The sequence below is a fragment of the Cupressus sempervirens genome, chromosome 10, assembly GCF_028749045.1.
Source record: "Cupressus sempervirens isolate cs-2001-9-10 chromosome 10, ASM2874904v1, whole genome shotgun sequence".
Classification (NCBI taxonomy): Eukaryota; Viridiplantae; Streptophyta; class Pinopsida; order Cupressales; family Cupressaceae; genus Cupressus; species Cupressus sempervirens.
Genome location: NC_143127.1, coordinates 214620446 through 214635546, shown reverse-complemented (window position 1 = coordinate 214635546; position 15101 = coordinate 214620446). Strand labels below are relative to the sequence as shown.

At 32.7% G+C, this 15101-nt stretch overlaps 1 protein-coding gene across 3 annotated transcripts in view; it reads left to right on the top strand.

The window, feature by feature from the left end:
* Window positions 1-14889, top strand: part of LOC149533394 (uncharacterized) — a 52661-nt gene extending 37772 nt beyond the window's left edge. The window contains exon 3 of one of the 3 annotated variants that reach the window (XM_089805423.1): window positions 14475-14889. The gene's annotated coding sequence lies outside the window, so the exon portion shown is untranslated. Of the gene's footprint in view, window positions 1-8103; window positions 8620-14336 lie in introns of those variants that run through there. The other 2 variants (XM_089805419.1, XM_089805421.1) reach the window with 2 other exon arrangements.
* The last annotated feature ends 212 nt before the right edge of the window (window positions 14890-15101 follow it).

Genomic DNA, 15101 nt, shown 5'->3' with positions numbered 1-15101 from the left:
AAGGATAAATGGATGCGGGGCTTAATTTATTAAGTTTCCGTTATTATAATGGAGACTGTACATTGACATCCTTCGACTGTTTCAATTAAAACAAGTATGTTGTTAGAACTTTCCTTATTAATTACCCTATTTAGCACCATCTTTTGGCTTATTAATTCTGCTATCAAGAAAATCATTATTTCAGACATAAACCAATTGAAGAGTTTGAATTAACCAATAATCACATCCTTTTTAAAGCACAGACACATCCTTTGTTCCAGCAGCTGTCTGGTGTTGGAATTTACTGATTTTATCAAATCAGATTTTTTCCCAGATCTGTCAGAGGCTTTCCTGAGCAGCTTATTTACTTTCCAAGTTGATGGATGTCAGCAGGACAAACTTTAATATTGCTCAGAAATCTAGTCCCATGTTCCACCGTAACTTAGTGATTAAGATTTTGAAGCTGCTCTTTTAATAACTTGGCAAAGTCTCCCGTTCTATAAATAGATAAGAATGTTCTCAGTTTGAAGGTAATGTGTATGTAACCAGAACAAAATTCAGAACAAAGTCTGTAATAGAGGACAACAGGTTGAATTTGCAGCACCAAATTGATCTTTTTGTATTGTATTTTAATGGAGAGAATTTTTTTATTGTGTTTTAATGGAGAGAATTTAACATTAAATCTAGTTGAATGTATTGCCCTGTAGAACAATGATTGCTCCAGGCAAGAATAGATTGTTCACAGCCTTGCAGTCATGTAGTTTTTGTTTTGTAACAGTAGTAGTTACTTTGTTCTATAGAAGTTTATTTTTGAATGTAATTTGTTATTTCAGTTATTGAATAGAAAGAAAGAATCTCTTGCATATTCTAACACTACTTTATTGTCTCCATTTGAATTAGAGTAGCCATCTCTGTCCATCCACCACTCTGCCCTCTTTGGGTGAAAACATTTCTAATTTTGGAAGCATTGTTTTTAGTATTTGTTGTTTGGTTTTTACTTCTAAAATCTTTATATGGTATAAGAGCTATTGAGCTTTTAACCACTCTGAGTTCGGGCATTTGTGTTTAGTGGGTATTTTTGAAGTTATTGTGCAGGAGACATGGATGGGAATGAGAGAAAAGTTTGGCAGCAAGCACCGTCCTTTAATAGACATGACTATTATGTTTGGGCAAGAAAAATGAAGACCATCATGATAGCAAATGACTTATGGAATCTTGTGAAGAATGGCTTCACATGTACTACAGACCCTACTTTGTTTGCTACCCTCACAAACAATCACAAAACTCGGCTGAGAAAGACAAGAAGAAAATATACTAAGACTATGAGCCTGATTGAAGCAGCCTTGACAGAGGTTTTATTTTCGAGAATAACAATAGCTAGTTATTCCAAAGAAGCTTGGGATATTCTCAAGACTACATTCAAAAGGACTGATTAAGTCTATTTTGTGAAATTGCAAATACTTCGAAGAGAGTTTGAGTCTCTTTTTATGAAAGAGACTCAATCCATTTCAAAGTTCAACACTAGATTCTCCACTTTGATAAACTAGCTAAAAGCTAATGGAGAAGAGATTGAAGAACAAGTTGTGGAGAAGATGTTGAGGAGTTTATCTCAAAAATTTAATATGCTTGTGATTGCCATTGAAGAGTCAAAAGACTTGTCCAAGTTGATAAAAAGAGAGTCAATCCATTTCAAAGTTCAACACTAGATTCTCCACTTTGATAAACCAGCTAAAAGCTAATGGAGAAGAGATTGAAGAGCAAGTTGTGGAGAAGATGTTGAGGAGTTTATCTCAAAAATTTAATATGCTTGTGATTTCCATTGAAGAGTCAAAAGACTTGTCCAAGTTGATAGTTGATGAGTTGATGGGATCTTTCCATACTCATGAGCACCGTATTAATAAATCAACAAATTCTTCTCAAGAGCTCACTTTCAGAGCTCAAGCCACTGCAAGAGGCAAGGGGAGAGGAAGAAACAATTCTGGACATGGCTCTAGAGGTAGAGGACATGACAACTCCGGTCAAAGAAATATTGGAGGAGAAAGCTTAGCAAGTAGCTCTCTGAATAGCTCTCAAGGAGGAAGAAGAAATAACAACTCTAACAAGGGCAATGTTGAATGCTATTATCGCCACAAGTTTGGGCATTATGCAAATGAATGCAGGAAGAAACAAAGTGACCAACCACAACATGTTAATGTTGCTGATGTAAACGTTGGAGAAAGAAATAATAATACAATCTTCATCATGTGCAATATTGGTGAAGAAGGCAACTCTGAAGTTTGGTATTTAGACATCCGCTGTAGTAACCACATGAGTAGCAATGAAAGTTTGTTTTGTTTCATTGATAAGAAAATTATAAGTCAGAAATTAAGATGGGGAACTATGGAACTGTTCCTGTTGTGGGCAAAGGATCTGTTATGACTCATACCAAGCAAGGAGAGACAAAAAAAATTCAGAATGTTTATTTTGCCCTTGGTATTAAGCACAATCTAATGAGTCTCAAACAACTCATTTAGAATGGATACAAAGTGTTGTTAGAAAATGATAAGTGTGTCATTCATGAGAAAGATGGGAGCAAGAGAGTTGTTGCAGCGGTTCAAATGACAAAGAACAAGATGTTTCCATAAAAGATTGAGACATATTTCAGCTCTCAATTTTTTGCTACACCTCCCAAGAAAATATGTACAGTAAAGCATGATTGAAGACCCCTCCAAGTTATGGCATTTAAGGTATGGACATTTGGATTATGCTGGTTTGAATTTATTATCAAAGAAAAAAATGGTGAATGGTTTGCTAAGTGTAGTAGAGTATAACTTAGCAAGTGTGAGGCTTGCATTCTGGGTAAGCAACATAGATTGCCCTTTAATTTTGGTAATTCCACAAATGCTAGAGCACCATTAGAGTTGGTGTATACTGATTTGATAGGCCTTGTGCAAGTTACTTCCATGGGAGGGAGTACTTAGTTTATGATCTTTATTGATGATTTCAGCTGTAGAACATGGGTCTATTTTCAGAAAAATAAATATGAAGCTTTTAATAAGTTTTTAGAGTTTAAAGCCTAGTCTAAAATAGAAAGTGGAAATTACATTAAAGTCCTAAGGTCATATAGAGGAGAGCATACCTCCAATATTTTTGTGAAATTTTGCAGGCAAAATGGTATAAGGAAGAAGCTAACAACCATTTATACTCCACAACAAAATGGACTCGTTGAAAGAAAGAATATAATTATCGTTGAGATAGCAATAAGTATGATGAAAGCAAAAGGTCTCCCTACTGAATATCTCAAAAAGGTTGAAGCAATAGTAGTTTACTTGATTAATAGAAGTTTGTTTGATTAATAGAGGTGCTACAAAGGTAGTTTGTGAGAAGATACCTCTTGAGGCATGGGTAAGACATAGATGGACAGTTGAACACTTGAGTGTAATTGGGTGTGTAGCATATGCACACATACCAAAGGAGCAAAGATAAAAGTTTGATGATAAAGGTGAGAAGTGTATTTTCACAGGTTATAGTTCAGAATCTAAGGCATATAGATTGTATAACCCCATCATCAAGAAGATCGTCATTTCAAGAGACGTTGAGTTCATAGAAATGAGTCATGGGATGGCTCAGTGGATACATCATCTAGCACTTCAACTAAAGTTCCTATTATTGATGAAGATGATTGGTATGATAATCAACAAGATGAAGCAACAACAGAAATTGATGGCATTGGAGAGCTCCAAATTGCTCATGATAGAAATAGGCTGAAAGGAAAGCAACTAGAGTCAACCAGACAGTCAACTCAGGTCAATGTCAGAGTAATTCACAGAGAGTTTCTGATAGTTCTAGACAGCTCTAGATACATCCTATAGACACCTGTAGTAGTGAGAGTTCTGATTCTACTCTTAGTGGGCTTTTACCAAGAAAGAATAAAAGTCAAAGGGAGATATACCAAGATGAAAGGTATGATGATTTTGATGAGAATAGTAATTTTGCATTATTTTCTCATAGTGATCTAGTTTATTTTGAAAAAGTTGTGAAAAAAGATAAATGGTGTGAGGCCATGGATGAGGAGATAGATGCTATAGAAAGAAATGAAACCTAAGAGTTAACTAATTTGTCACCCAATAAGCAAGTTATTGGTGTGAAATGAGTATATAAGATTAAGTGTAATGCTAAAAGAAAAATAAATAAGCATAAAACACATGTGGTAGTCAAAGGATATAAACAACGGTTTGGTAAATATTATGATGAAACCTTTGCACCTATTGCAAGGATGGAAATTGTGCATGCTATCATAACAATTGCAGCCTAGCACAAGTGGAAGGTATTTCAAATGGATGTGAAATCCACCTTCTTTAACGGCGTGTTAAAAGAAAAAGTTTATGTGGATTAGCCATCTGGTTATGAAGTTTTGGGTGAAGAAGATAAAATATATACTTTGAAGAGAGCTCTTATGGGATTAAGCAAGCACCAACAACATGGTACACTCGGATTGATCATATTTGATGAGTAATGGTTTCAACAAAAGTGATGGTGAGCCTACTCTTTACATTAAGGCAGAAAATTGTAAGATTTTAATTATTGTATTATATGTTGATGATCTAATTTTTAGAGAGGATGATGATTGCCTTGTTGCTGATTTCAAACAAGCTATGAAGAATGTGTTTGACTTGACAGATTTAGGAATCTTGAGATACTTTCTAGGAATAAAAATTAAACAAATGAATGATGATATTTTTATTTCTCAAAAAATGTATGCAAATTAGATTTTAGAAGGTTAACAATGTTGATTTGAAAGGCAGCCCCAACCAACAGCCCTAGGTCTTAAGTTTAGTAAGGAAGATTGTAGCAGCAATGTGAATCCAACCATGTTTAAGAGTTTGGTTGGAAGTCTAATATATTTGACAACAACTAGGCCTGACATTATGCATGCAGTGAATTTGATTTCCAAGTTTATGGAAACTCGAAAGGACACTCACTGACAAGCTGGTAAGAGAAACCCGAGGAATGTGAAATACACCAAAGGATATGGTATTTTATATTCCTCTGAAAATGATTCTAGTTTGGTTAGTTACATAGATAGTGATTGGGTTATAAGTCTAGATGATAGAAAGAGTACTTTTGGTTATGTTTTTCATATGGGTTCCGGTGTGATTTCTTGAGCTTGCAAGAAGTAACTCATAATTGCTCAATCTACAGTTGAGGCTGAGTATATAGTAACAAATGCAACAGCATGTCACGTGATTTAGTTGAGAAGGATCTTGGCTGATTTGAAGGAAGAACAACTGGAAGCAACCACCATATTTTGTAATAATGTTTCTTCCATTGCTTTAATAAAGAATCCTATTTTTCGTGATAGAAGTAAGCATATAGAAATAAGATATCATTTTATTCGTGAACAAGTTGAAAATGATGAAATATATATGAAGATTTGCAGGTCTGAGCAACAGCTAGCAGACATCTTCACCAAACCTTTAAGTATTGAGAATTTCCAATGATTATGGAATATTTTGGACCTAGTTGATCAAGCATGATCAAGTTTGTTTGTTTTGATGATCCATCAGAGGCTTTCCTGAGCAACTTATTTATTTTCTAGTTGCTTGAGGAACTTGAGCAATTGATGGATGTCAACAGGACAAACTTTAATATTGCTCAGGAATCTAATCCCTTGTTCCACCGTAGCTTAGTGATTAAGATTTTGAAGCCACTCTTTCAATTATTGAATAGAAAGCAAGAATCTCTTGCATATTCTAGCACTATTTTATTGTCTCCATTCGAAATGATTTTGCTGCATGGTTGGATACAGAGAAGTTATCTCTCTACATCCACCACCTTGCCCTATTGTGAGAAATATTAATACAACTTCAAGACTCACAACCCTAAACCTAAAAAATTTGCATGGCAACAACTATTACTGAGTGACAGTTTTGCTTGGTAACCAAAGAAACCAAGTGGCAGGAGTGTTTACCGAGTGAGCTCGATAAATGAAGAGAAAACAACTCGATAGCCAAAGGATACCGAGTGAGCTCGGTAGAAGAGCAACTCGGTAGATGAAGAACTCGGTAGACACTGGAGGGTGAAGCTCGGTAGAAGAAGGCATCGAGTGAACTCGATAGCCACTGCAGATGACTTCTACCAAAGACAATACTGAGTGCAGACTTATGACTTGAATATTTTCACCATTAAAACCAGAGACCCAAAGCTTGAAATACTCAACAATAAACTTATCAAATGCCATAAACAAAGGGAGGAGTAATGGATTCAAGTATGCCTGTTTGCTTTACTATTCAACTTGATTAAACCATTACAAAATTTGGGAGCATTCGGCTTCAACCAGAAAACCCTAAAATAACCCTAAAACTTCAAACTGGAAAAACTTCAAACTTTAAACTTCAAACTTACAACTCTAATGGCTGCATACTACAATGTTTGGAGCAAACACTGCTTCAACAGGACGAATGAAACAATAAAACATTCAAATTATAGAATGATCAGAGAAGAAACACGTGCAACTGCATGCACGAAATGAACTTCCTTTTCTCTGCACTCTGACGTCTGGATTTGCTGATCACTTCTCTCTTCTTCCTTCTCTACAACTTCTAATTTGCTCTTCTTCTAACTGGTCGAACGAAATTGATCATTCCTTTTGTCATATTTTTCCCCCTCTTTTTAGATTTCAAAATTTCACCTACTGCATTCATTTTTTTTATGACTGTTCTGCAATCCATTAGGGGTGGTAGGTGGGCGTTTGGCTCCAGGGAGAAACGACCAACTGCAATTAATATTCCAACACCTATCAGGGTGAAAACATTTCTGATTTTGCAAGCATTGCTTTTAGTATCTGCTATTTATTTTTTGCTTCTAAAATCTCCACACCTAGGTCTATTCCTCCATTTGGGGGATTTCAAAATGAATTTCAGGGTAGCATTCATGGTTTTGCCCACTTCCACATTTTTCATCATTATTTCCTCAATGTTGGGTCTTCATGGACATCTTTGACCTCATATTCATTGGACCGTAGTCCATGCTCTTGACATTTTTTTATGCTTTCTTACCTTGTTTCAATTTTTTGCCCTTTTCCATTAGAGGGCGTTTTGTGATATTTGTTGCAAGAATAATTTATAATTTTAAGGTTTTGTAATTATAAATGTTAAATGTGTTCATTCATTGATTAACTTTAAGTGCAATTGATAAGATGAAAAAATAATAATAAAAATAAAATAGTTGCACAATTTGTTTAATCTTATAAATGAAGTGATTGTTAGAAGTGGTGATGTGATTGATTGTTGGTTCAATGAAATTGAAACAAATATTGACTTCAATATTCTTGATATAAAAATAATATAAAGAATATTCTACACTCATTATAATTTTTTATAAATTATAAATTATTTAAAGATTTTATTTATTACACAATTATAAAAGTAAAATATTTAAAAAATTATTATATATAATATTAATTAATTTCTAAATATAAATATATAAAAATGATATCATTTAAGTCATGGCAATCTATATTCCATAAATTTTGAAATCTAGATTCAAACTGAATCTTTTTTAACACATTTTTAAATCCGTACAAACTGCTTAGCACATGTTATTATTATATTCATTATTTCGAAATCTACTACACCTTGAATATTGAATATCAACCTTCGTCGCCATTCTATTAGAGTGGAAAAATCTTTGCAAACATTGACACCAGTAAACTGGAGGAGTGCATAATATCATTCATCACTGTCAATAATTTCAACAGGGAAGCAATAGCTTTCTGAAAGGAAGTTGAAGTACCGAAATACTTTCCTTTAACCTCTGTAAGCTAAGAAATCTCAATGGAACAAATATTCAGAACCAGAACCATAAACAATGTGAATCCTCTCACTTGCAACCACCATACAATTCACAAAACAGTTTCATTGAATCCTCACTTGCAACCACCATACAATTCGTAAAACAGTTTCATTTTTTGATGCGTGTGTTTTATAGTTTTCATATTTATCATTTCTGTAAAACAGTTCCGTGTTTATTAAAATCATCGTAGTGCATATGTCGCGGGTAACCACCAGTAAACAATAATTTATCGCACGATCTAAAATGATTCACACTGGTTCATATTTCATATAGCTGCTTTTTCCTAAACAGGTGGAGACAAGTTCAACTACGGGAGTGGAAAATCAAGAAGAAATTTTTTCCTTGTAGACCATTTCAGTTGTACTGTGTATGGCTATGAGATTTTGGGGGAGCAGCATTTCTAATTACATATAAAAACAAATTGAAAGAATACAGAAGTATCTTATGGCTATTGCATATGAGATTCTTTTGACTGAAGCATATACGTGCTATTAATTTTTAAGTCAAGAGTTCCATATGAGATTCTTTTGACTGAAGCATATATGTTCTTAATGGAAGATTTTGCAGTTATCTATTTATTAAGTTTTTTCAACTAAGTTAGAAAATATGAGTACACAAAGCTGGTTCAGGTTAGTCGGTTGAGGACAGATTAAATGACAGAAAGAAGACGGAATGAAGCAGAATAAGGAATAGCTAAATAAGCGGGACACTTCCATGAAAACCTCCTAATACTAATAGATAAATACTGTCGACATTTCCAAACTGATTATTTTTTGAAAATTCAAAATCATAGTATGCATATTTTTCAAAATAGTTGGAAGCCATGACGGAAAATACTTTAAATATTCGAAAATACAATATATAGGTGTACACAAGGGTAGAAATGGAATGTTTTAACTTAAAATAGCTAACACATTTTGTTTCCAAGCAATTACACGGGACAAAAGATTCCTTTCGACTCAATGCTATCAGATACGAAGCTTGCGGTAGAGTTTCGACTGAATGTTATCAGATACAATATTTAGTTTCTATACCAGGCAGACCTCAAGGCTTATGGCCGATCGAAGCGTATTCATCTCACGGTTTTGTGACCATGTGTAAGGACTAGTGAATGAGCTTATTAAAGAAGGAATATTTTCAACTGAGTTTGAGGAAGTTTAGGGTATGCAGAAGTTTTAGAGTGACAACTCCACACCTAGAACATAATTAATTTTGATATTCTCTTCGGACTTTGTGAGTGTTATTCAAAACTATTGTTTTATATATATATATATATTTATTTATTTATTTATTTAGGGAAATAATAATAACTAGTGCAAAAATAGTTCTTGTTCAGAAAAGAATAATTCTGGAAAAGAAAGATTAGAAATATACTATGAATTTTGAATCTTAAATTTAGAACATTGTGATTACAATTCATTGATTGGTGTCCCAGACAATACCAAGAGCCAAGTCAAAAACTGTCATAAAAGTTTCCATCTGATATAAGTGCAATCCAAGATCTTGACCAGCATACAATATCTTAAAAGAACAAGTGAGATTCATAAAAGTAAAACATATGAAAACACAACAAAATAATCAAATTAATAACATTTGACTGAAAGTTTTATAAGAGTTGAGCCCTAATCTGATTTGTCTAATTAAGATAGATTAATTCAAAATTTAATAATTAAATGTATAAATATCTTATTATTTGAAATTTATTTTAAACATGCAATTTTAAAAAAGAATTATGAACATTCGGTTTTCAACATCTGTACGACTTCGAATAAAAAATATGGAATCACACTCTAAAAATTGCTACTATTTTTTAAAATTTTATATTAATTTTTTAATATTTTAACGTACGCAATTGTTTCATAGTTCAACTTCAAAGAGGATGTGTGCTTTTATACATAGGAGATCTGAGCAACAGGTTAGAAGTCTCTGTCTATACGTTTATTACAGGTTTCGCGCACAGTTCTTACTTAAATACCATGTTAATGCAAAACATATTTTCCCTACTCTTTATATATATATGTATGTAGCTCGGTTCATTCTCAGAGCTGAATGATCAGTTGAAAAGTTACCAGACATAAACATCTGCTACTAGTTCAAGGAATTAAATATCATGCTGAGAAATTGTTTAAGTAAAGGAATCGTATATCAAAAGACACGTTTTTCTTCTGTTTATGGAATCTGTTTTTATGAACCTGATATATAATCTGAAATATTGATGATAAAAATTAGTATGATGGGAAATATTGATGATAAAAACTGTTATACAATAGAACCCAGAAGTAAGAGTTTACTATAATGAATTGTACAAATATTCTTTTAAACAAACACGCACATCCTCATCCTGTATAATCCAGAAGAATAAAATAGCTGCTTGAATGGTTTGCGACATATCTATATTTCAGAGGTGTTTCAAAGTTCAATTAATAGTAGAGATGAAATGAGAATCACAGCAAGAAAACTACAGCATGGATGAACAAAAAAATACAAATGTATGGGCTGAAATTCGAATATTGAGGAGCGAACAACTTTAAGCTGATCTAGAGATTTAACTATTAAATAATTGTGTTTATGCATGGCACTTGGCAGTGGCAACTTTCTGATATACAATGTTAAACATCAATGCAAGTTAGGAGGTGCAGGAGCAACTGGAGGAAAACAGAAAAGATGAAAGTTTGTTGTTACTGTTTTGTGATCTAGATTTTGAAAATGACACTCGAGAACTGTTTGGCAAGTAGATTTTAGATATTAAGGAATTTGGGAGAAAAATGCTACATATTTAGTTTCAAATTATGTTTATATATTATCTATACATTGACTTTAACCTTTAATTGATATAAAATTTATCTGTTTACATTTTGAAGTATATAATTACTTTAAAAACTCGCCAATTCTGTTTGATGAGGAGTTAAAAGTCTATAAAATTATTTCAACAGTTTAGTTGTAAATTATCCCTGGAACCATAGAAACACGCCACAAACACTGAGATTCCAAGGAGGAACATTGCAAAGTAGCTTGCTTAAAGTAAAGCTGTTATCATGTCGCGCTCGAGTGGCTAGTTTCAATTTATGAAATTTGGTAAAGCACCTTTTTTTTATGAGTGTAGTTCAGAATTGCGGCCTAAAACAACCCATCAAATTCCAAGGCGGTTTTGAAGCTTTATTTAATAAATGAACATTTAACTGGATTCCAGTGAGTGTCAGAGCACCCATTATGGTTTCTGTTAATTAAACTTTCATGGTTACATCTTGACACTAGGCATAGTGTTCAGAAATATGTGATCATGTTTTCTGTTTAAGCGAAGTACGTAGAAATGCTGCCTTAGAAGCAATGTAACATTTGGGTGCCATCTTTACTTATGAGATTCTCATAAAGTGACAGCTGGGGAAATTAGCAGGCCTTCTCTCAACAATACTCATGCTGGGTGAGGCTCTAACCTGAAGCTCCTTTACAACATGAAGCCAGATTAATAATATATTTTAATATATTCTTCTTGTTTTTCTGGTATATGGAACAGCACTATTGATGCAGTAAATAATAGTGGGAGGATGAGACAATGTGAGGACAACCAATTTCACAGGGTGGTTCCGTTTAATAGGTTTGTACGCTGATGAGAAACTTGTAATGGAAATAATCAACTTGAATGCACTGAAATGTTGTTGTAGGATTTACCAGTCTCTGATCTTAACATACAATGTGCCGGTCTATAATAGGTAGCTTATGCAAAGAAAGTTCCAAATGGTCAATGGCATTACAATGCAGTGGATGGCCGCTACAAAACTATAAGCAAGCACCCAACCAACTGAAACTTAAGTATGCTCGATAACAGTAAGGTTCCTTGTGCCATTAACCTCATAATCTAGATTTCAACTTCAATGTCGTGTTGGCAGAAAACCTTTATTTACTACGTTCAGCTCTCATACTAGAAGAATATCTTTGTAGAAAAATTACTTTTTATTATTTTATTCGTATATATTTTTTCTTCCTAAGAACTTATCAGGTTATAAGAAATCGGTTATATTTTACAACTTCGTTTGTTTGCTGGAATTAACCTGGAATAGGGAAATGGGAATAGGAAAATTGGAATAAATCTATTCCAATTTTGGTCCAATGCAAGAATAAATCTAATTTCAAAAAATACCTGGAATTCGATTTATTCTCATTTTGGGCCAAAATTAGAATAGATTTATTCCAATTTTCCCATTCCCGTTTCCCTATTCTAGGTTAATTCCAACAAACAAACCGGCCGGATTCTCATTTTAATAATACTAGTAATTCACGGAGAAAATGCTTGTATGATAGGGTAAGTCAATTCTCAGAGAGGAATAAGAATTGAAGTTTTTGTGCCCTAGATATGGTTGCTCTCTATCTGCAATGAAATTGGAGGGTTGGATGGTCATTCGCTGAAAGCAGCTTTCATATAGTTTTTAATGATACTGATCAACTATGCTGGCCTTTTCACGAGGGAGTACATATTGGACGGTAACCCTTCAATCTTGTTTGACACATGATTAATTAAAAAATAGTTTAATTTGACAATATTAAAAAGGAAAGGAAAGGTGGTTTTATAGTCCACGACACTATGCCATAGTTTTTGGGTTTACATATGGTGACAGTGATATGGGACTACCTCGTACTCTTTTTCGAGAGGCGCTTGGCACTACAAACGAGGCGTACATACCCTACCCCCCAGTAGGATTTGAACTTGTGCCCTCTCTTTCAAGAGTACAAGTTCACCACTAGGCCAACTCAGGCTGTATATGAAAAATAGTGTTAGTAAAAATCCTCTAATAGGCTTTACTATTAAAGCTTAGCTATAAATAAGTCTATTTACGAATTATTAAAACATATATAATTTAAAAATTGGATTAAAGTGTGATTTAGAGGATTTGGAAGATATAAATTCAAAATGTAATATGTAATAAAATATGTAGTAAGGAGAATAGATGAGTAGATCTTGTTGTTTGTTGAACAATAATTGAATTCTTATTTTAGAAAAGATTAATTTTTTAAGACTTCAAGGGCCCATTTGTGAGGGCAATTTTCAACTTATAATATTTGAGAATAAAAGATTTAGGGTACATTTGTACAAGTTAATTGATTAGGAAGGGAATGAATAGCTTGATAGGTTTGGTACTCAAATAAAGTTTAAATAGGAAAATGAAAAAGTTGATGAAGATGAAGATTCTAATTTTTGAATTTATAATTATTGTTACTAGATTTATTGTTGCAATATTAAGACGGGATATTAGAATACAAAATCTCATTCTTTGTGGAAAAATGTCAAAAAAGACATGGAATCTAATATATTCAACAACACAACCAAACAAGCATTTTGACAATCCTTAAAGTCAAAAGCCTTTATTTAGGATTGGTGGCATGAGCTCTATTTGGGACACATCCCTATAATCCCACTAGGGAAAATTGCTTCTTTACTTTCATTTAAAACAATAAAAATAAATTTTATTTTCTTCTTTATTTTGAAGGAAAACAATTTCAACTTCACAACTAAATCTTGAGTGTTTAAGTTCTATTAAACCTAAATGGTATGTTGAGTCATTCTTGATTTGTTTTTTCTATGATAATGGTGCATTTTTATGCTTTAGATATGAAAGATTACATTAAATTATCAATTACTAAATGAACTATTAATTTCATATTTAATTGTGTATCTTATGTATATAGTCATTCACTATTATATTCCATTAAGACACCCTTATATATATATATATCTTGTTTTTTGTCTTGTAAGGATGACCTTACATTTATAGTCCAAAATCTCATGACACCTTGTCGAAAATAATAATTATACTTTAAAAGGCTTAGTATTGACACTGTAAATATTTTATTTGGGAATATATTATTGTCCTAAATGCAATGTATGAGAATGGGGGTCTTGTTCGACCCTTCTACAAATTAAGAGTATAATTTGTTGCAATTTAAATTTCATCATCATGATGGTTCTTTAAGGTCTATACAACAATTTTGTCTGACTTTTTTGCATAATGTTTATTTGATTTTCACTATAAATATAGATAAATATTTAGAGTCAACCCTTATTTATAAAACTCATCAACATAATGATTTTAAAATCTATTATTATACTCGACAAGCACATATATTATGCAAAATATAATCTATCTTCTATCCTAAACCACATCATATGTATTGCTTGTAATAAGATCATTTCTTTTCTCTAGCCACACATTGTGAGAAGTATAAAAATAATGTAGGTGTTGACAAGTAGTTAGTTATAAAGGCATGAATGTTATCATTTATGGAAGCACTATCTAATGGTAAGGTCACATAAACATACACCTAGTTTTAGTCCGATATGAAAATTGCCTAAGTATCTTTCAAGAAAACTATCAATAGACCTAATGTTTTAATTTGAAAGGTCCACTAGATGAGTATTATTTGCCACAATTCTAGATATTGATAGTATGGAGTCTATATATGATGTATATATGTTTGGTAGAGATAATATATTAGATAACATATGTTTTGGTTGATAAATGTGAATGCAGGATTAAATCACAGAGTATAGGATTACAGATAGATTCAAGCATTTTGGCCAATGAAATTGAATTCCCTTGTCAATAAAATTACTTGACAATGTAGGGATGACATTCTATATGCTAACCCTTAGCATATTTTGATAACAGTTTTGGAGGAGTTACATGTTTCATCATCAAGGTTGATTGGATAACATAATTGAAAGGGTATATGATGAGGAAAATTTGATTATGCAAAGTATTATTATGGATAATATATGTGAGCTTTATGCTATGATGGCATTTTCATGATTAGATGCAATTGATTGTTGCATTGGTAGAATCAAATGCGGGATATACAAAAGACTACTTAGATATAGCAGATATCATTACAATTATTTTGGTATTATATCTATTACTTGTATATGTCTAATATCTTTGTAGAGTAACAAGCTCTATTGTAATACAACACCTGGTAGGGCTGAGACCTCTAATAAGGTCTAGTCCTCTCATAAGGAACAATGTAGTAAATTCATGTAATGATGCCTAATAGGCTCAAATATCCTAACAAAGAACTTTCAGATTATTGCATTGTCATGGGTACCATCCCCACAAGGGGTTTATACTTGGTCAGGATTTCCTAAAAACAAATCATGTTGTATGAGGTTCTTATGGTTGTATGGTTTATGTTTATGTATGCACATGCTTACGTTTTAAATTTTAATATATAGTTGGAGTAAATGGTTGCAATATTGATTCACGCTCCCACCCCTTATCGGTATTCTCAATTTCTAATAA